Below are 24,624 nucleotides of genomic sequence, written 5' to 3' on the forward strand. Positions count from 1 at the left end.
CTCTCTCTCTCTCTCTCTCTCTCTCTCTCCACCACCACCACCACCACCACCACCACAATTTGCCACGCTGGTCACCCCACCTGGCAACACCTGTACTTAATAAACACTAATTAAAGCTGGATATTTGATTGATTGATGCAAGGGAGGCGGTGAGGCAGGTGAGGGAGGAGGAGGAGGAAGGGTGAACAGCACACAGAAAGGGAGGAAAGGGAAAGGTAGGGAGAAGGGTGAAGAGAAGGAGAGCCGTGTGTTACTGGATACATTCCTCGCCTCAACATGCTTCCTGTAATTGGTCCCTGGCTTGATTATTTTGACTGCTGGCTTGTCTGGGTGGTGGTGGTGGTGGTGGTTGTGGTGGTGGTGGGGGGATGGTAAATAGACGTGCCTGTTTGATTGTTATTACTGCTACTACTACTACTACTACTACTACTACTACTACTACTACTACTACTACTACTACTGATACTGGTGATGTTGGTACTTTCGTTGATGTTGTTGTTGTTGTTGTTGTTGTTTCTGCTGTCAGGAAGAATTCTCTTGGATATTGTTGGTTTTAGTAGTAGTAGTAATACTTGTAGCAGCAGCAGCAGCAGCAGTAGTAGTAGTAGTAGTAGTAGTAGTAGTAGTAGTAGTAGTAGTAGTAGTAACAACAGTGATGATACAGTACGTATACATAAATATTTTCCTATCTACATCACCAACACAACCACCACCACCACACCTCCACATGGCTACAATGGGCCCGCGCTTGCTCGTCTCCTTAAGATGATATAATCAGGAAAGCTGAAATCTTGCGCTTGGCCCTTGTTGAACTTACAGAGAGAGAGAGAGAGAGAGAGAGAGAGAGAGAGAGAGAGAGGAGTCGAAAGGATGATTGGAGAAGAGTGAGAGAGGGGAGGAAAGAGGGGAGAGATGAGAAGTGTAAGAAAGGCTAAGGAAAGGGAGTGAAAGGATAAAATAGAGGTAGAAGAACGTCTGAAGTGAGGGGAAGGAGTGGTGAGGGGAGAGAAGCGAAGTAGGCAAGGGAGAGGAAGGAAGGAGTGTAGAGGAGATGAGGAAAGGCGGATGGTTAAAGGAAGGAAGGTAATGGAAGGAGGAAAGGGGAAAGAGGAGGTAATCTGGTACTCAACATTTGGAGGAAATCTGAGAGAGAGAGAGAGAGAGAGAGAGAGAGAGAGAGAGAGAGAGAGAGAGAGAGAGAGAGAGAGAGAGAGAGAGAGAGAGAGAGAAACACATATACACAGACATGAGGTCATCCGCTATCAAATATCCAGTAGAGTTTCCTGTTCGTACACCGCAGAATACACACACACACACACACACACACACACACACACACACACACACACACACACACACACACACACACACACGTAGATACACACATAGATAATTTACATACAGCTGAGTGGGTAGTAGATACCGAGGAAACTGTAGATCCGGTCTGAACCTTGTAAAGTGCCCGTGACTAGTTTGATAGGTGAGTCAGCCTCGTGTGTGTGTGTGTGTGTGTGTGTGTGTGTGTGTGTGTCAGGACAACCAGGACATGTGAGATCACGGTGTCGGGGTGAGGCAGGGGGCGGTAGAGTGGTGGAGGTGAGGCACGGGAGAGGTATGCTGCTGGTTACATTTACAGTGACTTCACGCCAGCGGGACACACAGGTACACACACACACACACCCTGTCTGATGGCCAATGTGTACACTGTAATTTTATCGCGTCACGCTTCCCAGGACTCCCGTGTGTGGCTTTGTGCTGCCTCGGGGGTCGCCTCGTGATCTGTTGGCTATTTATCTATTGCTATATTTGTCATACGTACACACCTCAAGCTGTCTGTGGGTGGAAGTTCCAGCTGTGTGCCGGCCTGCCCTTGCTGGTTTTGAATTCTGCATCAGCTGAAGGGTGTGACAACATCTCCGTGGTGCCAGTGGTCTTGTCTTCTGTCTTCATAACAACACAAGGGAAGCTGCAAGGAGTCATGGTTGTCCTTACATAAACCATACATACATTTATCCACTTATCATCCCTATCCATACAGTTATCTAATCTTCTTATAAATCTCCCTATTGACTCGGCACTTACAGGGTGATCAGTAACTCTTATCACAGTATTCAAGGCGGCACTGTCCTCCTGAAGACACCATTACTTTAAACACCCGCCCTCCCTCTGCCTCGCCGCCCTTCACAACGCCGCCCTCACCGCGCCTTCAACGCAACACCACGCTCAACAAAAGTATCACAGCATTGGGATAGGAAATACATGTAAAACATCGGCTCCGGGGCTGGGATATAGCAAGCCTCGCTCAGCTCTGTTCTCCTCCCTTCCCTCGGACGGACGGCGGCAGTGGGTAATTCAACAGACGCCTTCGTTATGTATAGATCAACAGGTCCCTTTTTAAATCTGTTCTTGGTGTGTGATCCTGTGTAATCCTTCCTTCCCTGTGGTGCTGCTGGAATGGTGTGGCCGTGGCTGTTCTGTGGCTGTCGCTGTGGCGTGGCTGTTCCTTTCGCCACGTCCAGCCAGGCAGCAAATGAGACAAACGCAACACAAATAACGCATCTTCTTCCAAATTGTAATGAAGTTTGCTCTCGCCGTCTACTTGGGTTCCCAATAAATTGTTTGCGATAGTGATGCGGGGCGTGGAGCGTCCCCCGCGACCACGCTCCTCGCGAAGGTGATTTAAAGGGCCCATTTTTTATGTTGTAACGCAATTATCAAATTAAAGTCATGCATAAATTAGACTAACGATGTTGGCGAGAGGGAAAAGACGCGTGTAGATCAGGATTACCATTGTTCCTGCTCCTGCTTGTGTGTGTGTGTGTGTGTGTGTGTGTGTGTGTGTGTGTGTGTGTGTGTGTGTGCATGTGTGTGTGTGTGTGTGCGCTGGAATCTTTACCACCGACGCCTGTACAAAGGAAGAACATACCTGCAGCACCAGATTTGTTGACCCTTACGAGGCTGTGTATGATAAGCTGCAGTGCATAATTATTTCATCTAAAGTAAGAGATGCAGTGAAGAAAAACCGAAGGCTCCTCCCCACCTATCACCTCCACCACCACCACCACCACCACCACATGCACCATCACGATCTCTTCAGCAACACCACCACCATCACCACCACCACCACCACCACCACTATCATCATCATCATCATCACCCCCACCTTTGCCACATTTCTCATCAGCATCACCGTGAATAATTGCACCACCACCACTAACACCGCCGCTACACCACAAGCTCTGCCCTGAAATTCACCCCCTTCCCCCTCCCTCTGTCCCTCTACCCCACCACCACGCTCACCACACCACCACCACCACCACCACCACCACCAGCATACGGACGCAACACCATGAAACACTCTCTCACAGCCGAATGATTCCTGTGCGTGTCCGTGAGAGAGAGAGAGAGAGAGAGAGAGAGAGAGAGAGAGAGAGAGAGAGAGAGAGAGAGAGAGAGAGAGAGAGAGAGAGGTGACGCAGTTTTTTACACGAATAGAAGTGAAATGTAGTGAACCTCCTCCTCCTCCTCCTCCTCCTCCTCCTCCTCCTCCTCCTCCTCGTGATACAAAATGGAAAGTCTGTTCACTTCTTCCTGTTACTCCTTCCCATCTCTATAATTCACTTCCTCCTCCTCCTCCTCCTCCTCCTCCTCCTCCTCCTCCTCCTCCTCCTCCTTCGCATGATGAATGGATGGATGGAGGGGAATAATGAAGAAGAAAAATGGTTTGTTAGCTTTTTCCTTCTATTCATAGCATTCACCACTACCACCACCATCACCACCATCACCATCACCATCACCACCACCATCACCATCACAATATAATCCTAGTAATCTATCTTCTCTCTCTCTCTCTCTCTCTCTCTCTCTCTCTCTCTCTCTCTCTCTCTCTCTCTCTCTCTCTCTCTCTCTCTCTCTCGTTATTTTCATCACCCCTCTCTTACTATCATTATCACGGTCATCATCATCATTATCACCATCATCATCATCGCCATCATCATCATCATCACCATCTTCATCTTCTATATTTCAGTGACCTTCCTTCCCTTCTCTTCCCTTCCCTTCCTCCATCTACAAATTATAATCTTTTCTTCGTGGGAGCATATTACACGCTTACGTAAGAGAGAGAGAGAGAGAGAGAGAGAGAGAGAGAGAGAGAGAGAGAGAGAGAGAGAGAGAGAGAGTAACCATAGCCATTACTTGCATACCATCCTTAAATGTGCCTTCCTGCTACCTAACCATCCGCGAGAGAGAGAGAGAGAGAGAGAGAGAGAGAGAGAGAGAGAGAGAGAGAGAGAGAGAGAGAGAGAGAGAGAGAGAGAGAGAGAGAGAGATACTTTATGAATATTATGTGTTAGCTCAATATTTTTCTTTCCCTTCCTTTTTCCCTGTTTCCCTCCTCCTCCTCCTCCTCCTCCTCCTCCTCCTCCTCCTCTTCCCTGAGCTTGTACTAAGAAAAAAATAGAAATGAAATGCCTTGCAGATTTTTTTTTTTTTTTTTTTCTTTTCAGCAAGCCTTGGGAGGTGGACGGGAGCTGCTGTACAAGATGGTAAGTGGATGGCTGGTAGGTGGAGGGATAAGGATGTGGGCAGATGGATGGATGAAGTTGAAGTTACACGTGTTTTTAGGGATATTTCTTATGGTTTCAGTGACAGATTGACAAGATTTCCACGTTATTAAGAGGAGAAACACTCTTGAGAACCTGGTTGATATTCTCTGTGGCCTTTGAAAACAGTCGTGACGAGGGAGCAAATCGTTTCGTAATACACGCCTATTTTCTACACGTATAATTCTGTACTCTTGTAAGTATATAAAGAGTTTGCTGCTTGTAAGAATGTAATGTAAGTGCCGTAAGTACTTAATTGAGCTTTTCATTCCTATGGTCGTTTTCTGTTGACATTCAGATCGCTGCAATGAATCGTTTGCATGAATATAAAGAGGAAAGAAGAGTATGAGGTTAATCTAGTCGGTGGTAAGCTACAGAACTGCGATTTTAAGAGACTAGTGCAAAAAAATAATTCCTTTAAGAGTTGTAGATGAGTATAGGAAACATTAACGAGCAGTGAAAGGGTTAAAGAGACCGGAATACTTGAGGTAGTCAGTCAGGAGGTGGAAGCATCGTCACTGTTACCGTGTCCGCGTGTCTTAGATGAGATTTCTCTGCCATACTTTAGTCCTTTCTACGTCTTACCTATCCTCCTTTCAACAGCGTGTAGTTAAGAAGATGCTATTACGGGCTTTGAAGAGTGTTTCCATGACTCTAGTGATAGTTTAATGATAGTAATGCTACGTTAATGGTGAAAAAACATCATAAGGACCCAGCCACTAGTAATCTTGTTGGCTTTCGAAAAAAAAAATAGGCCTTTGAGAGATCCCAGCGCCTAAGAGTACAAGCCTTTGCGTGAGGGCGTGAAGAGCAAAGTAATGTAATCAAAGAGGAGGAGGAGGAGGAGGAGGAGGAGGAAGAGGGCGTGTAGTGCAAAGTAATGTAATCAAAGAGGAGGAATGTAAGGATGTGCCCCTTGTTTGCTATCTTTGTAATCCTCAGTGAGTGTGTTGCTGGATGTTACCTTGTGGTGCCAGCGCTCTCAGGGGAAAAGAGGATGAAGGGGCCTGACGCATCGCCTCATCTTGACTGTTAATGATGGAGGTGTGTATGTGTGTGTGTGTGTGTGTGTGTTGGTTTTGGCTTTCCTTTCTTTTGTTATTATTGTTGTTGTTGTTGTTCATCATCATCATTTCTTCTTCTTCTTCTTCTTCTTCTTCTTCTTCTTCTTCTTCTTCTCCACCTCTTTTCTTTCCCCCTTTGTTTTCTTATGTCACTTTCACCACCACCACCACCACCACCACCACATCTCCCGCACACTAACACACAACAGCGCATAATCGTGGGCGCTCTAAACGTATTCAAGTTATGGCATTTGCGTACTTCACCTTCATTCCTCCTCCTCCTCCTCCTCCTCCTCCTCCTCCTCCTCCTCCTCCTCCTCCTCCTCCTCCTCCTCCTCCTCCTCCTTTAGTCTCCCAAACCCTTTTATCTCCCTCTGCATCCACTCCTCTCCCATCACCACTCATCTGTGCTAACTCCTCCTCCTCCTCCTCCTCCTCCTCCTCCTCCTCCTCCTCCTCCTCCTCCTCCTCCTCCTCCTCCGTCTCGTCTTCCTCCACTTAGCAACACCTTATCCTGCCGAGTTTTTTTTTTTTTTCAGTCTTCATCCTTCCTCCTCCCTTCCTTCTTTCTTCCCTTCTATTCTGCCTTCCTTCCTTCCTTCCTTCCTTTTTTTTCCTGTTTTTCTCCTTTGCCGTTTTTTCTTCATGTTTTCTTTCCCTTTCTTTCTTTCTTTCGTCTATCCTTTCTTCCTCTCCTATCCCACCATGTTTTCTTTACTTCCTTCCTTCCTTTCTTCCTTCTTACGACTTTCTCTCTCATTTCCTCCCATTCTTCCCATTCTTCATTTCTCCCATTTTTTCCCTCTTTCCTTCTTTTCCTTCCTCGTTTCCTTCCTTCGTTCCCTCCATCTCTCCCTCCTTCTCATTTTTCCTCTCTCTTCCCTTCCTTCCTCTCCCATTTTTCCTCCTTCATTTCCCTCCTTCGTTCCTTCCTGCCTCTTACTTCGTTTCCTTCTTCCCTTCTCCTTCCCTCCTTCCCTCCATCTCTCCATCCCTCATTCTTACTTCTCTTCTTTCCTCTATCCTTCTTTTTCTCTCTCGTTTTCCTCCTTCCTTCCTGCCTCCTCTCTTTCCTGCTTTCCCCCCTCTCCTCCCCTTCATCCATCCACCCGTTCCTCCTTCCTACTTCTCTTCCATCGTCTCTCCTTTTTTTCTCTCTCTCGTTTCTCTCCCTCCCTCCTTTTTACTTCCATCCTCTTTCCTCTTCCTTCCCTCCCTCCCTCCTTCCCTCCTTCCCTCCCTCCCTCCTTCCCCCCTCTCTCTGTCCATTGTCTTGTAAACACGAGGAACAAAACTTGGAAAAATCGGTCCCACGTATCATTTTTAATCACCTCGCGAACTTTAACAACTGGAGTTGATGTTTGTGAGTTAGTTTTTCCCCTCTCTCTCTCTCTCTCTCTCTCTCTCTCTCTCTCTCTCTCTCTCTCTCTCTCTCTCTCTCTCTCTCTCTCTCTCTATACGGTACTGGGAGTTATTGGTAAGAAAGGGCGTTGATGATGGCCAGAAACGTTTATGGGAAATGAGGCGGTGGGTGATGAGATGTGTTAGGTAAGGATATACACTAAGGAACGTAAAGGAAGAACAAATAGCAGCTGATTCCTTAGCCCTCACGAGGCTGATCTGAAGAGGTGTAGGATGGTGTAGGATAGTAAAGGCAAGGAGGGTGTTGGAGAGGGATCCATACCTGGTAAGAGAGAGAGAGAGAGAGAGAGAGAGAGATGGAGAACGTAAAGGAAGTTCGATGGATGCAGTGAAGGAAAATATGATTGCAATGGATGAAACTGCGACCTGTATTCTGAAATGCTTTGCTCTCTCATCACAGCTATTTTCAAAGGCCACAGAGACGATTATCCGGGTTCCCAATGAGTGTTTCCCCAGTTAATAACGCAGAAAAGTTGTTAATCTGTCACTAGAACCGTAAAAATATGCTTGAAGATTCGTGTATTTTTAACTAGAACCTCTTGAAAGTAGTCGGGGTAGGAAGCAGAGTATGGTTCAGGGGGAAGGTGAAAAACATTGAGGGTATTGGAGAAGGTTGATCCGCTGTGGCGACCCCTGGCGGAAGCAGCTGAGAGGAGAGGAAGGAGAGGATAGCAAAGACGAAAGATGTTTGCTGATATCTCGTTCACCAGCAGTTTCCTCATCCTTGCTTTCTCTCTCTCTCTCTCTCTCTCTCTCTCTCTCTCTCTCTCTCTCTCTCTCTCTCTCTCTCTCTCTCTCTCTCTCTCTCCACATACCCCACACCCTCAAAAAAAGTTCTCTACACAAATTCCTGCCCTTCTTTCCCTTCCCCCTTTCCTGACTCCCATCACTCCTCGTCCCCATTCCCCTTCCCCTTCCCCTTCCCTAAGCCACACCACCATATCCCCATTCCTACTTTCTCCTTCCTATACTCTGACCACTTCCCAGACCGCCACAACTCCCCTCTGCTATCCTTCTCGTTGTATCTCCCCTTCCCCTGCCTATTTTCCTGCACGCACCACCACAGCACGCCGCCCATCCCCGCCCATTCCCGCCCCGCCCCGCCCCGCCCAGACAAACAGATAACCCCACACACACACTCGCCGCTCCGCCTCGACACCATTTCAAAACAAGTTCGCATCGCCTTTTTCCCGCCGCGTCCCGAGCTGGAGGGGAAGTTGAGAGAGAGAGAGAGAGAGAGAGAGAGAGAGAGAGAGAGAGAGAGAGAGAGAGAGAGAGAGAGAGAGAGAGAGAGAGAGAATAACTTTTTTTATTTTTCATTATTTTTCCCCTCCCGTTTTGTGAGAATATTTTGTCGTGCAAAGGATTCATGGGCTGTGTGTGTGTGTGTGTGTGTGTGTGTGTGTGTGTGTGTGTGTGTGTGTGTGTGTGTGTGTGTGTGTGTGTGTGTGTGTGTGTTTTGGCTCGCGTGCGTTTGTGCTCATTCTGTTTAAATGAACGTGGAACACAGATTAATATGTGTGTGTGTGTGTGTGTGTGTGTGTGTGTGTGTGTGTGTGTGTGTGTGTGTGTGTGTACCATGTGTAGTGTGTACGTATACTACAATTCAAATTTTAACACAGAATGCATTACTGATGACTGAAAGAGAGAGAGAGAGAGAGAGAGAGAGAGAGAGAGAGAGAGAGAGAGAGAGAGAGAGAGAGAGAGAGAGGTGAAGAGATGGTGTCCAATAGTATTACTGTTGGGTTAATGACCAATTAAAGAGCGAGTGGTGGTGCTCCAGTGACGGCGCGGCAGCGGTGGCGGTGGTGGCGGCGGCGCTGGGATGGTGATGCCGCGGTGGTGAGGGTGATGGTGATGGCTGGGCGTTAGGAATGATAGTGGTGATGTAGTGGTTGTAAAGGCAATATTGCGATGACCATTTCATACACACACACACACACACACACACACACACACACACACACACACACACAGGAAGAAAGGAAAGACCGGATAAATATACAGATACGGAAAGAGAACCACAGGAATGTAATAGCTCAGACACTGTATACACACACACACACACACACACACACACACACACACACACACACACACACACCTCAACATAAAGTCCCCTCGATGCGCTAAATGTAGCAGACAAAGGCGGCGGCCGTGCCTCAGCGCCGCTACATTGAACACACACACACACCCACACACACACACACACACACACACATACTTGATGCTAAATCTGCCACTAATACCTGGAGCGTTATAACTAATTCTCAGCCGCTCCCAGACAGACCCAGGCGGCGATAGACGTGAAAAAACCTAATGGAAAAGAATCTAACCTAACTTAACCTGGACTAACATAAACTAACCTAACGTACTGAGTAGATAAAGTGTGGCAATGGGAAAAAGAACCTAACCTAACTTGACCTAACCTAAACTAAGCTAATCTGACCTAACCTAACCTAACCTAACTTGTCCTAACCTAACTTGACCTAACCTAACCTAACCTAAACTAACCTAACCTAACCTAACCTAACCTAACTTGATCTAACCTAACCCTAACTTGACCTAACCTAACCTAACCTAACTTGTCCTAACCTAACTTGACCTAACCTAACCTAACCTAAACTAACCTAACCTAACCTAACCTAACTTGATCTAACCTAACCCTAACTTGATCTAACCTAACTTAACCTAACCTAACCTAACCTAACCTAACTTAACTTGACCTAACCTAACCTAACCTAACCTAACTTGACCTAACCTAACCTAACTAACCTATTCTAACCTAACTTAACCTAACCTAACTTGACCTAACTTAACCTAACCTTACGTGGGAAAACGGAAAAAATGTATCTTGAAGTGTGTATGTTGTGAGTGGCTCTCTCTCTCTCTCTCTCTCTCTCTCTCTCTCTCTCTCTCTCTCTCTCTCTCTCTCTCTCTCTCTCTCTCTCTCTCTCTCTGCTTTCATATTACACCCCTCTTCCATCTTCTCACACCCTTCACATCATTCCTTTCTTCTACCTCGTTTGTCCCTTTCTCTCTCTCTCTCTCTCTCTCTCTCTCTCTCTCTCTCTCTCTCTCTCTCTCTCTCTCTCTCTCTCTCTCTCTCTCTCTCTCTCTCTCTCTCACTCACTCTTTCCCTTTAAAAGTCGAGCATAATAAATGTCTATGTGCGCGTGTCTGTTTGTCTGTCTGTGCTCTCTCTCTCTCTCTCTCTCTCTCTCTCTCTCTCTCTCTCTCTCTCTCTCTCTCTCTCTCTCTCTCCTCACAAATTATCTTTTTTTTTTTTGCTCCCTTGTCGACTGCCTGGCCTTTTTTTCCCCCTCTCCCTCTTTCTTTCTTCCTTTTTATAATTTTGTTTACTTTTTCACTTGCCTTCACCATTCACCTCAAACTCATTAAAATTAGGGTGTTTATTTCTCCGTGTTTGTTTATTTGTCGTGCAAACAGACGCTACCATCTCCTCTGTCCCCCCCTTCCTCCCCTCCAGGCTGAAACATGCCCGACAGCGACCTCCGTTCCCCTTTTCCTCCCCTCCCGTCCCTCCTCCTCCTCACTTATCCCCCTCCCCTCCCTCACTCACCCCCCCTCCCAGGACGAGTGTATCTGGCTGAGGGATTGAAGGGTCGAGGGATGGGTGGGAAGGAAGGGGGTGAGGGGGGAAGGGGGAAAGCTTGACGCCCTTCACTATTCAAGCCTTTACGAGGGGATCTTTTGGTTTGTGCTTCCCCCCTACCCCTCTCTCTCTCTCTCTCTCTCTCTCTCTCTCTCTCTCTCTCTCTCTCTCTCTCTCTCTCTCTCTCTCTCTCTGCACCCTGTCACTCACACAAGCACATTCCATCCTCTGCTTTTCCTTCACCTTCCTTCCTTTTGCTCACTCTCTGTCACCCGCCCCTGATTAAACCTAACTTGCTCTGTTCCACCACCTGCGCCCTTCCTCCTCACACTCCCTCCTGACCCGCCCTGACTCGGCCTCGCCCGCTATGAGAGTCCCAACACTTCTTCCCGTTTATTTTTCTTCTCATTGATCTTTCCTCCCATTCCCTCCCATTCCCCCGTCCGTGATGCATCTGTCGCGGTCCTGTCTCTCTCTCTCTCTCTCTCTCTCTCTCTCTCTCTCTCTCTCTCTCTCTCTCTCTCTCTCTCTCTCTCTCTCTCTCTCTCTCTCTCATTCACCCCGTGCCCTCACTACACCACCTCTCTCTCTCTCTCTCCCCTTATATTCATTCATTCACGATATTCTCTCTCTACTCCTCTCTCTCTCTCCCTCCCTCTCCCTCCCCCTCCTCGTCCTGATGCCTCGCTCCTCTTTCAGTGCGTCCAGCCTTCCCCTTCTCGTCACTAAGCCTTGTCCTTCCGTTAGTTACTCTGGCCTCCTGGTCCCCTCAGTAACCCTTAAGCCGCCTCTCTACAACAAAGCTACTGTACTGTTCTGTGCCTCCCTCCCTTCTCTGTATCAAACCCTGCCCTACACACACACACATGCATACACTCTCTCTCTCTCTCTCTCTCTCTCTCTCTCTCTCTCTCTCTCTCTCTCTCTCTCTCTCTCTCTCTCTCTCAGCCACGTCCCCAGCTGGTTATTCTTTCACTTAGCAAGATCCCCAGCCGTAAATAGGTGATATTAATGCAGTAATACGTGTAGTCCTCACGGCACAACCACACCAGCCCGCTGCTGCCGCCCCTCCTTGCCTCACCGGCGTGGCGTCAGGGAAGGCAAGTCACCAACGCCGCCACACGCCACTGCTAACGTCACACGCGACATGCCACGCCACTGCCAAGCTTCCTATTAGTATTATTATTATTATGACAGGTTGTGTTCTTGTTTGTCTCTTAATTGGGTTAGTGATGTATTTGATTAGGTCTTATTTGTTGCTACTCGCTTAACGCAAATGCCGTACGTTCTTAGTACTTGATTTAAGTTAAACGTGTAACGGCCTAAAGCACTTACTGATTATTTGGCGTTTGTTATTTATTTTGTTTTGTTCGTTGGTGCATTTACATACATAGTGGCCATAGATGTGAGATTCATACGTGGCGGTATACTCTATTTCAGCCAGTCTGTCGCGGTAACTCTACCAGCTGATGACGCGCGGACGTGGTGGCGCCGCCCTGACTGATGCTCCCGCTCGCTGATTGGTCAACGTGTTCAACTTTTATTTTGCAACGTGCGGCAAACTGCTGTTGTATTTATATCAGAGCCCTTACTTAATTACAAGGGACTGTTTTCCCCTAATAAAGATAATTTAATACATTATAATTAGATGACTTTGGCAGAATGAAGTAAATGTGTCGCAGGTTTATAACAAGAGAGGAATACTTGGACCAATCAGAATGAGTGCATCAGTCAGTGGCAGTGTTACCATGTCCGCATGTAGGCCTGATGGGTTCGTGCAGCTGCTATTATTTTCTTACGTTCTTATGGTAGAGTTACTGTGAGAATGATTGGTGGAAACAAGTAGGTATGTTTCATGCACGGATTGCTACGTGTAGGCCTAATGGTTTCTTGCAGCTGCCAGTATTTTCTTCGATTCTTATGTTCTTATGGTGGAGTTAGTGAAACAGTGCAGCGATGTAGAAAAGGAAAAAAAAAGAAAGAAAGAAAGGAAACAGCGGTACAGTCATGGCCAATCAGATCACATTCACACTCACTTTAATTGTTCAGCGTGTTCTCTCATTCTCAGATTTACCAAGAATGCATTAACTGTCGGATGCTGTAAGGAGACTGTCAGCAGATGAGACTGTGCGGGTAATTAATTTTCCCCAACGCTTTGATGCAATCTTGTTCTTACTCAGGTGAAATGAAACACGTAGAAATAAGTCGTATCTTTATCCAAATATCTCATCTATCCTTCCCTCGCGATGTAGTTTGTATTTTTTTTTTTTTTTTTTCAACTCTTCACGATGGCCTTTATGGATGGAGCGTTAAACTGTGAAGTATACGTATATATGAAGTACACGCTTTCATGAATATATAGCCAATTAAATATCGTCTCCATAATACCTGATTAAAAAAAAAAAGTCCCGGAACTTACCACAACATCGTACATACAGTCTCAGCTACAGCACACAGCAGCTTGAAGGATATTCCATAAATATTGCAGTTATTCCAGTTAGTTCCTGTTATTATAAAAGTGAAGTAAACATTTAACTAACTACACGCTCACTTTACAGAACAAGAGTACTAGATATATGTATGCGCAGTGCTACAGGTGATGCCCAAGCTGCATAAAGCCACCAATTGTCCCTCAGAATAGAGTAAATAACACCATGATTGCACTGAATGAGAACCCGGAGATTATTTTTAACGCCTTGGTTATGAAAAGTTTTATCCTTAATTTACCGTAATCCTGTACTGGTGTCCTGAGTGAAGCGAAACTAAAGCCACAGTACTGAAAAGATTAATTATGAGAGTGTGTATGTGTGTGTGTTTAGCATGAGTGTGTGTGTGACAGTGTGTGACAGTGAACACTATCCACAGGGCACAGAAAGGCTCTCGTATCATTATCACCATCATCACCATCACCATCATCACCATCATCATCATCATCATCATCATCATCAAGTTCTCTACAGTTCCACCTCTCCACTCATCACTCATCTGCTCGTCTATTCCAGGCAAGCCAAGACAATCTTCTCATCTCGTCTCTCCATCTACTCCTCATCTCGTCATCTCTTCATCAACTAATTGCATGTCTCCTTTCTCCCCTCCTCCTCCCCCTTCCTCCTGTATTTCACCATGTTTTCCGCCATGTTACCCTCCCATTACCCCCATTACTTATTACCTGCACCCTTTCCTACTTTTACTCCCTTCCATTACTTTGCTTATTTCTTCCTCACTGATATTTCACCCTTTTTCGCTCCCCATTCCTCCTCTCCTCCGCTCCTCCACCAGCTCTTTCCTCGCCCTCCCATCATCACCTCTTTCTCTTATATCTTTCCTTCGTTTTTTTTTCCTTTCCTTACCTTCCCTTTTCCTTCCCCTTCTTCCCTATCTTCCTCTTTTTTGGACTTCTGTGCTTCCTCACTAATCCCCTCACTCTTTCTACCTTAGTCCTCCTCTTTACTCCTCCTTCTATCCCTTCCTCACCTCTCCCCTCACCTCTTCCTCCTCCTTCATTCTGCCCTTGACTAATACACGCTCCTCTCTTCCCCTCTTCCCCTTCCTCTCTTCCCCTTCCACGGTAAGTTTCCCTGCCACACACAGCTCCTCTCCTTGCAACCCCTCACTCAATCCTGTCCCTGCCTTCCCGCCCCCTACTGCTTCTCTCTCCCCTGTCATTGCCCCCCTCCTCTCCTCTCACCCGTCGTTACCCTCGATCAGCGCTGCTTGTAAATAATCGACGCACCCAAATAGTGCGCCGCGCAGCCTTGGACGTGCAGCAGGCGGGTGTTAAATACTGGCGGCGGCCGAATTAAGCCCCATTACCTCGCCGTGGTAATGGTGGTCGTTAGGCGCGGCCAGAGAGAGAGAGAGAGAGAGAGAGAGAGAGATGCGAGGAGGAAAATACGTGAATACTCAGGGAAAAAATAAAAGACCACCAGAGAGAGAGAGAGAGAGAGAGAGAGAGTGTGTGTGTAACTGATTGACAGACTAATCACGTGACTGATAGGTAGACTGACCCAAAGAAAGGATGACACCGTGAGGGAGTGTCAGCTACACAGGGGTGCGTGTCCCCTTGGGTGCTGGATGATGGGGTGGAATGAGGTGTACTGGAGTGCTATAGCTGGGGAGGAAGATGGCTGGGGTGATGGTTGAGGTGTTGGCTGGGGTGATGTTGGGGTGTTAGGGTGTTAGCCTGGGGGAGGAGGGAGAGGGTGTGGGGAGGGTGTCTTGTCCCTGATATGTGGGAAGAGGAAGGAAGAGGTGTCCTGTGGTGCTGGCTGGGGTGGTGGCTGGCATGGAGGTCTGCTGGCTGGGGTGCTGGCTGTGGTAGTCGCCTGGGGGAGGAGGAGGAGGCCTAGAGAAGGGGTGTCCTCTGGTGTTGGCTGTGGTGCTAGCTGGCATGGAGGTCTGCTGGCTGGGGTGCTGGCTGTGGTGGTGGCCTGGGGGAGAAGGAGGGGGCCTAGGGAAAGGGTGTCCTGTCCCTGATGGCGTCGCACATTTCTTGACACAAAGGCGCCGTGAAAGACTCTCTGAAATGGACAACACGGAGGTGATTTTGAACCACTCAGCGAATGCTAAAGGGATTAGGTGCGTGATGGGATTCGAACCGCTACCAATCCCATCTCCATATTACTCGGGCACGCACTGCTTCCACTCCTGTATTAGGTGTGTGTGTGTCTGTGTGTTGGGGGGATGGGGTATGGGGTGCTCGTAGGTGGTTGGGTGTGTGGAAGGGAGGGTTGAGTGTATGTGTGTGTGTGTGTCTGTGTGTGTGTGAGTGAATTAGTTGATGGTTGAGTGCGTGAGTGGGTGGTTGAGTACGTGTGTGTGTGTGTGTGTGTGTGTGTGTGTGTGTGTGTGTGTGCGGATAGGTGGACGAGTATGAGTGTTCTATATTAATTTATTCATTTACTTATTCATTCATCTCCTGTTTGGCTTATTCATGTATACAATCATTCATTCATTCACTCATGCATAGATTCAAACACTCATACATTTAGCACATAACACAACAATAACAACAGACTATATTCATCCCTCTCTCTATACACAATTACACCACGATGGCTATATGGTTGTCTAGAGAGAGAGAGAGAGAGAGAGAGAGAGAAGATACCGTGAGTCAGTGCCTTGGATGAGAGAACACAGCACCTAACAGTCACGCAAACATACAAATTCACATTGTACATTTGAAAGACACAAGGATAACATCATAAACAGATACAAAAATTACTATCCCTAAGCACACACACGCACAAACACACCACAGTAACTTAACTCCATCGCCCAACAACAATTTAAGTTAAAAATGAAAAAAAGTGCAAACTCACAACGAAGACATCCGTAACACTCAAGCCAGCACGGATGTTACGAAGCTTAAAACGCGTAAGACCTTGCTCGATATGGCTCGTAACATCAAAGGTAGGGATGCTTGAGTGTTCGTGACGCGGCGACTCGGGGTTCGGTTACGCACTTAGCATTTCCACACCCTGAAACACGTAACCTCGCTGCGCTGAGGGATCCTGTTACGCTGCAACGCTTTATTCTGTCCGCGTGTCTCTCCCCAGCTTGATAATGAACGAGTGATGGTGATGCTTCCTGTTCTACCCTTCCTCGGTTCCCCATTCCTGCGTCTCGTCTTCTTCCTTTTCCTCTTCCTCTTCGTGTCTGACTCTGGCTTGACAAAGAGAGAGGGACGACAACGCTTTCTACCCTCCCTCCTCTTCTTCCTCTCGTCCTCTCCATCCCTCGTCTCCTCAGGCTCTCCAGTTCTTCTCATCCTCGTTCCCCCTCTTCTTCTTTCTCTTCCTCCTCTTGTCTGTCCCTAGCTTGATGATAAGGGAGTCACAGTGATGTTTTCTACTTTTCCTCTTCCTCTTTCACTCGTCCTCTTCATCCTTCGTCCTTCGCCTCCCCAGTCTTGCTTCTCCTCGTCCTCCTCGCCCTCCTCCTCCTCTTCCTCTTCCTCGTCCTCGTGTTGCTCATTCCTCTCCCTTAAAACTCTCCCACTCCATCTCCTGTTGTCTTACTTCCTCCCGCTATCTCTGGTTCCCTCCCTCTTTCTCTCTCTTATTCCCGCATCCGTCTCCATCATCTGAAAATCCAGTCTCTCTCTCTCTCTCTCTCTCTCTCTCTCTCTCTCTCTCTCTCTCTCTCTCTCTCTCTCTCTCTCTCTCTCTCTCTCTCTCTCATTTAATTATTTTTTCCACGTTTCTACTCTATTTTCCCTCCATCTATCCATCCTCCTCCTCCTCCTCCTCCTCCTCCTCCTCCTCCTCCTCCTCCTCCTCCTCCTCCTCCTCCTCCACGTACTCGATCCCTCTTTGCACCACACATACGTACTCTCCTCACTAAATCCTCTCTCTCTCTCTCTCCTCCCTCCTTTCATTCCTATTTCCTCTCCTCTCCCTCTGCCCTTCTCCCTGACAGACATAATCCCTCTCTTCCCCTCGCCAACCTATTCACCTCTTGATTTTCCATCTCTATCCTCCTCCTCCTGGTCCTCCTCCTCCGTCAGGCTTCTCCTAACTCAATTCTCGACTCTATGCTCGCTAATAGAAGCCTCTGTCAGGGCACTCCTCAGGTAATCTGCTTCCTCTACACCCCCTCCCTTACCCGCCCTTGTTAGGTGGCCAGGGGCAGTGAAAGGGAGGCGCGAGTGGAGGGCTGCATGACGAAAAGGAGAAGTGAGAGGGGGACAGTAAAGGACAGACTATCGTGTTAAGGGGGAGATGGAAGAGGAGAGAGAAATAGAGAGAGAGGCAAGTGGGGAGAGTAGAGAGTAGAGTGGAGTGTATGCTGTAGGTGGGGAGAAGGTCGAAGGGGAGAACGAGATGAATAGACAGACAGATAGATAAGTAAACAAAGAAATGGATAAACAAACAACGGAAAGACAGACAGACAGACAGATATATAGATAGATAGATAGACAAACATAAATAGACAAAAGAGAAAGAAAATAAAACCAGACAGAGAGAGAGAGAGAGAGAGAGAGAGAGAGAGAGAGAGAGAGAGAGAGATGGGGTGAAATGAAAAAGGTAAACATGAAGAGTTTGAAGGACGAGGAAAAGATTTAAAAGTGCTCTCAGCCTTCCAGAGTGTTAGGAGAGTAAAGGGTTAAAAATACATTATTGCATACAGAGAGAGAGAGAGAGAGAGAGAGAGAGAGAGAGAGAGAGAGAGAGAGAGAGAGAGAGAGAGAGAGAGAGAGAGAAAGAAACACCAACACATTAACAAGAAATAAAGGGAAAACATTCTCTCTCTCTCTCTCTCTCTCTCTCTCTCTCTCTCTCTCTCTCTCTCTCTCTCTCTCTCTCTCTCTCTCTCTCTCTCTCTCTCTCTCTCTCTCACTTCCCTTTCCATTAACACCTCCCGTCACTAAACCTTCTCCTCTCCTCTCCCTTCCTCTCCCCCTCTTCCTCTTCCTCTCCCCCTCCCTCTCCCTCTCTCCCTCTCACAACTTTGCTCTCCCTGCCCCAATAACTCCCCTCCTGTCACCTCCAGCTCTCACTCATACCACCACTGCTCTCTCCTCCTCCTCCTCCTCCTCCTCCTCCTCCTCCTCCTCCTCCTCCTCCCCTCCATTATCACTCTCTCTCCCTCTCAGCATCCACACAATCTCTCTCTCTCTCTCTCTCTCTCTCTCTCTCTCTCTCTCTCTCTCTCTCTCTCTCTCTCTCTCTCTCTCTCTCTCTCTGCTTCATTTCTTCTCTCGGTTTTCTACCCTCGTCCCTGTCCAACAATATAATGCAAGATTTAGTTCTTCTGCAAGTCTTTCACTGGGACCTCATTGGATAAGATAAGTTTGTGGTCTTTCTCCTCCTCCTCCTCCTCCTCCTCCTCCTCCTCCTCCTCCTCCTCCTAAACCTTCTTCCCTCAGTGTTATGTTAGTGTGATTACCTCAAACAGCCTTTTAAGGATCAGGATATAACTTGTTTGTTCTTCTTTTGTGTTCATTCCTAGGTGTGCCTGTTGTCGTTCTTGTTTTTCTTTTATTTATATTTTATTTTTTTTTCTTCTTGATGTTTTGTTGTTGTTGTTGTTGTTGTTGTTGTTGTTGTTGTTGTTGTTGTTGTTGTTGTTGTTGTTCTTCTTCTTCTTCTTCTTCTTCTTCTTCTTCTTCTTCTTCTTCTTCTTCTTCTTCTTCTTCTTCTTCTTCTTCTTCTTCTTCTTCTTCTTCTTCTAAAGCTTGTCCTTTATAATTCTCTTCATTTTCGTCTCCCTCTCCTCCTCCTCCTCCTCCTCCTCCTCCTCCTCCTCCTCCTCCTCCTCCTCCTCCTCCTCCTTCTCCTTATTTTTCTCGACCTTGTCCTTCATAATTCTCTTCATTTTCGTCTTTCTCCTCCTCCTCCTCCTCCTCCTCCTCCTCCTCCTCCTCCTCTTCTATATATATTTCCCCCTGTTCCCTCCTCTACCAATTTTCCTCTTTGTCCTCGTATATTTGTCTCTCTTTTTGTCATTTTATTTCTTTCCCCCTTATTTTTTTCCCCTCCTCCTCCTCCTCCTCCTCCTCTTGTAGTTTTTTTTTTATTTTTTTTATTTTCTCTCTCTCGTACTTTGCTTCTTTCTTTTTTTTCGTTCTTTTCTTATTTTTCTTTCCTTTCTTCCATGTTCTCATTCGTTATCTCTTTTTCCTCTTCATTCTCTTTCTTCTCTAGTTATCTTTCGTCCATGTATTAGTCTATGTTCTTCTCCTCTTTCTTTTTTTTTTCATTTTTTTCTGTTTTTTTGCCTTGTCCATCTTCCCTTTCTTTTCTCCTCTGTCTCATTCTTCTTCTCTTCTTCCTCATTTTCTTTTTTCTTCTTTTTTCTTGTCATCCTGTTCCACTATTTCCTCCTCCTCCTCCTCTTGCTCCTCCTCCCTCCTCCTCCTCCTCTTCCTCGTCCTCCTCTTCCTCGTCCTCTTCTTCCTCTTTCTCTTCCTATTTCTCTTCCTCTTCATCCTATTGTTTCCTCTTTTTCTCTCCATCTTTTCGCCCTCTCCAATTGCTTTTCTCTCCTAGTTCTCTCCCTTAATCTCTTTTTCTCCTCCTCTTCCTCTTCCTCTTCTTCTTCGTGCCTTCCTGTTTCTTCTCTTCCTCTTCCTCATGTGTTCCTCTTCATCTTTTCCCTTTTTGTCAAGCGTGAAACCAGATTCCCTTCCTTGGACATTGGTGACCTGTGTAATCTCTCTCTCTCTCTCTCTCTCTCTCTCTCTCTCTCTCTCTCTCTCTCTCTCTCTCTCTCTCTCTCTCTCTCTCTCTCTCTTCCATTCGCGGTGTTTCCTAGCGGCTCTGTAGGATATGTGTGTTGGAGTGTTTTGCTGTCAACACTCATCTGATACTGCCACATGGAAAACACTGGAAAAAAACACGGCACGGAAACTATTGCGATATAACAACAACAAAAAAAAAAGGCAGCAGCAGCAACAACAACAACAACAACAACAACAACAACAACAACAACAACAACAAACACACATATACACACACACTGACAGATAAATAAATAGATGGATAAATAGATACATGCTCTATATAAATAGACAGTTAGATGTACAGACAAGAAGATGGACAGACGGATAGACAGGCAGAAAAGGCAAATATATACATACATACATACATACATACATACATACATACATACATACATACATACGTACATACATTCAGTAACGCATGTATTGACTACTGTCCTGTTACAAAATACATCATACATTCATCATTACAAATGCAGTATTCTGATATATAACTTTCAAATAACGCAAAATTCGTAAGTCTGTATGTCCGTAATGCATGATAATTTCGGAATTACACTAAAAATTACATATAAATAATAAGAATCAAGAAATATAAAGACATTTAACTTGAATCATCCACACACACACACACACACACACACACACACACACATACACACACACAGGAAGGGACAGGTATGGCGCCTGGCTCACCCACACACCTGCAAGACGTCCAATTAATTACAAGCAATAACCATTCTTCTTCAGGTGTGATGGCCAAGGTGTACCCAAGACCCCAGCCAACCCGCAGGTGTTCCGCGGCTACCTGCCCCCAACGCCCTCCACCACACCTGCCCCTGCCACGCCAGCCCCCAACTACACCTGCTCCACCTCGTCCCCGCATCACCAACCCTGAAAAAACACACCCCACCTCGTTCCGCCCCGCCCTACTTCGTCCTGCCGCGCCTCTCCGCCTGAACCTTGGTGAGTGTTTGTTTTGTTGTTTCTCAGGGCGGGGTAGGTTTGCCTCAAGGTCTGGCCGTCGCTGCACCGCCTTCTTCAGTGTGACGTGCCGCGATGGGTGGTGTGGCATGGCGTGGCGTGGGGCTCCAGACTGCAGCGGTGAAGTGGCCCCACGTGGCATCAAAGAGCCCTCGGGGATGTGTTGCCGGCGAAATTTGTGCCGTCTCTTGTGGAAGGACTCCGTTTCACAGTTGGTTATGTCCCTGGTGGCCTTTGGAAGACGGTGAAACGCTCAGAACCAACAGTCGGGGAAAGTTATGGCTCAAGTTGTTTTTAGCCGCGGGACGTGATGGCCGCTGGAGCACGTTCTTGTGAATCTTTGGGTGCGTGTGTGCCCCACTTCCTCCCCGCGGCGTTTGTGTGATGCATATGACAGCTCGCCCTCCACCGCTGTCCAGACATATTCGTGTATCGCCCGAGTTTATTTTAACATTATGCGTGTGCTGTCCTTCCGCGGAGTGTCCCTGTAGCTGCACTCTTTTCATCTTTGCCTCCCCAAGCGAGGATCACCCGCCGCTGTTAGTTAATACACTTTGCGTTGGTGAAAAAAAAACCTTGATTCCCTCCCTTCCTTTTTTCCGGAATGCGAGGCTCAGCAAGGTTTTCATACAAGTATTTTCCTCACCCGGGACTGGGATATTCTGTACTGTACATGATTCTCGCGTCATGCAGGTGTACAATATCCACCGTTATTTCCTCCTGATCGTGTCCTTGGTGTGAGGAAAAGCCCCGCCCCTGCTTCGTAAAACGTTTGGAGTGCAGTTTGTTTTCCTAATTGCAGTTGTTGTGAGGCGGCGCAGTCATTATTCAGTGGCGCCTCAGACTTTTGTGTTGTCAGATGCATCGTGACGGATTCTCACACTTATGACATTTGGCCACCTGTGAATTATTTGTCCTTGGTTTTTTTTTTTTTTTTTTTTTTCTTTTCCCAATACTTTCGCGTGCTTTTGATGTTGGGCGCCGCTCCTGACTTGCAACATCGATAAAAGAGGTGTAACGCAGGTGCAGCTCATTGTTTACCTGCCGCCAACACGTGGAGGAGGTGAGCATACCTGTTCACACCTTGGAGGACCTCGCTAGTGTCTCTTATTTCTTAACTCTCCCTGTTGATTTTACTCAGTCTTGGTTTTGTCGTTAAGCGGGATTTCTTATGTATTAAACTGCCTATGGTATATATATTTTTTTAACCATGATTTCTTTTAACAATTTGACTGATGATGATAACGTGATATGATAACGATTAAAGAATTGCTTCCCTTTCCCTACAGATATAAGGTGTTTTCTTTGGATAAACTTAAAGTAACATTCATTTTTTTTTACTTTTACTTTTCTTTTTTTTTTTTTTTTTTTTTTTGTTACTTGCTACCTCAGTTTCCTAAAGCTAAACAATCTCACCGAGCAATAACTACAAACACTTAAACAACTACTAACATCCAATCACTCCTTTCGCAGTCAGTGGCGCTTTTCAAAACCTACAAACACTTAAACAATTACTGGCATCCAATCACTCCTTTCGCAATCAGTGGCTTCTTTCGAAAAATATCTTCAAAAACTTCCATCAGACCACTTACTGTGTCATTAACCTTGCAGATAAATCACAGCCATTCAAAGACTAAGGCATCGTTCACACACCGACGCCACTTTCCCACCGATTCTCGAGTGTCTGAGTTTGTTTACTAGCAGAAGCGAGGCAGACGTGTTGAGGAGTGCCGGGAGGGGGTGGGGGAGAAGTTGATGAGAAGGAAACAGAGGTGGTGGTGGTGGTGGTGGTGGTGGTGGTGGTGGTACCTGCCTGGGATGTGAGGAAAGTGTACAGGTGCGAGTGTTGGCTTTAAAGATGTTCTGATTTCCCTGCTTGAGAGAGAGAGAGAGAGAGAGAGAGAGAGAGAGAGAGAGAGAGAGAGACGGACAGATAAACAGAAAGACGGACAGACAGACAGACAAACAGACAGACAGACAGACAGACAGAGATAAAGCCCAATTGGCTCATAACGCAATACAAGAATGTATTCGTGTGTGCGTTCGTTCGTTCGTTTGTTCTTGCTTTAATAACCAACGGGAAAAAAACATTGAGCCTTGTCAGTGTACAGTGCAGCAGAGAGAGAGAGAGAGAGAGAGAGAGAGAGAGAGAGAGAGAGAGAGAGAGAGAGAGAGAGAGTTGAAACGATTATCCCTTCACTTCCCATCTTACTATTCACGGTTCCTCTGTGTGTGTGTGTGTGTGTGTGTGTGTGTGTGTGCAGGGAGAAGGAGTGCCGCCGCCTCGCCACCACTCCGGCAAAGCGTGCGGTGTGGCAGGCAGGCAGGAGGCGGGAGGGTGAAATGTACGGTACTGCTGCTGTTGCTGCTTCCGACGGTAAGGGTGGTGGTGGTGGTGGTGGTGGTGGTGTTGGTAGGGAAAGAAGTGGTGGTGGTGGTTGTACGTAGTAGTAGTAGCAGTAGTAGTAATAGTTTAGTAGTAGTAGTTGTAGTAGTAGTAGTAGTAGTCAATTGTTTTCATCGTTGTTCTTTTTGTTGTTGTTCCTTGTTATTGATGTTCTTGTTGCTGTCCTATAAAGAGAGAAAAAATAAGAAAATAGTAAATAGTAGAATAAATAATAGTAGTAGTAGTAGTAGTAGTAGTGGTGGTGGTGGTGGCGGTGGTGGTGGTGGTGGTGGCGGTAACAGCAGCAACAGTAAATAAAGAAGGAAAGGAACAGTAGGAGCATAAACAGTAGTGTACAATACCAACAAACACACACACACACACACACACACACACACACACACACACACACACACACACAGACGAAGAACAATAACGAGATTTCACTTTATCACGAACACAGTGACAGGCGCGCCGTAATGGGGTGCGAGATAACGGGGTCCCGTGAGCTATAATACGAACCGAACCCCGATACAACGACCACTCCGCCAGCCACTTGCTACTCCATAATATTGAGGTTTTAGAGGGTGGTAAGGAATCTCTCTCTCTCTCTCTCTCTCTCTCTCTCTCTCTCTCTCTCTCTCTCTCTCTCTCTCTCTCTCTCTCTCTCTCTCTCTCTTAGTCGAGCATAAATAAGAGAGTTTGTGTGCGTACGTGTATGTGTGTAAGTGTGTGTGTGTGTCGCGTCTTGTCGTGTGCATCACCAACACTTCCTAAACATACAAATACGCCCTCCCTCTTCCCTCCACTCCCTCCCTCTTCCCTCCACCCCCTCCCTCTTCCCTCCACCGCCTCCCTTCACCCCTTCCACCCATCCAACTCCTCTGCCATTACTCCTTATTCCCCTCCCTCACCCCACTTTCCTGCTCTCCCTGCCTCCTCCCAAACGTTCTCTCTCTCCCTCTGCCCCTCCCCCGTCACTCCGCCGTGCAGTAGAGTTCTTTCTTTCAGCAAATGGAGCGACAGGACAAGAGTTGAACATGGCCAGTAAAGAATGTTCGCTGTTGCGCCGCCCGGACTGAAGAAAGACAAGAAGAGCGAAGTTAAAAAAAAAGGGAGCGAGAGAGAGAAAGAGAGAGAGAGGGAGCAAGTTTCAGTTTTGGAGACAGACAGATGTGCTCTCTTTACAAAACTGCCGTGGGAAGGTGGGCCAGTGGGGCTGTGTGTGTGTGTGTGTGTGTGTGTGTGTGTGTGTGTGTGTGTGTGTTGAGGGATAACTAGAATAATGCAGGGACTGAGAAACTTCCATTACCAGTATAGCT

General features: G+C 46.9%; 1 long non-coding RNA gene across 2 annotated transcripts in view; it reads left to right on the forward strand.

Annotated features, from left to right (window-relative positions):
- Positions 1-22,072, forward strand: part of LOC135108399 (uncharacterized) — a 329,608-nt gene extending 307,536 nt beyond the window's left edge. For both annotated transcript variants that reach the window (XR_010272248.1, XR_010272246.1), the window contains 2 exons: positions 4,509-4,547; positions 20,683-22,072. This is a non-coding gene — a long non-coding RNA (uncharacterized LOC135108399). The remainder of the gene's footprint in view (positions 1-4,508; positions 4,548-20,682) is intronic.
- Positions 22,073-24,624: the final 2,552 nt, after the last annotated feature.

This window comes from Scylla paramamosain, chromosome 17 (assembly GCF_035594125.1).
Source record: "Scylla paramamosain isolate STU-SP2022 chromosome 17, ASM3559412v1, whole genome shotgun sequence".
Classification (NCBI taxonomy): Eukaryota; Metazoa; Arthropoda; class Malacostraca; order Decapoda; family Portunidae; genus Scylla; species Scylla paramamosain.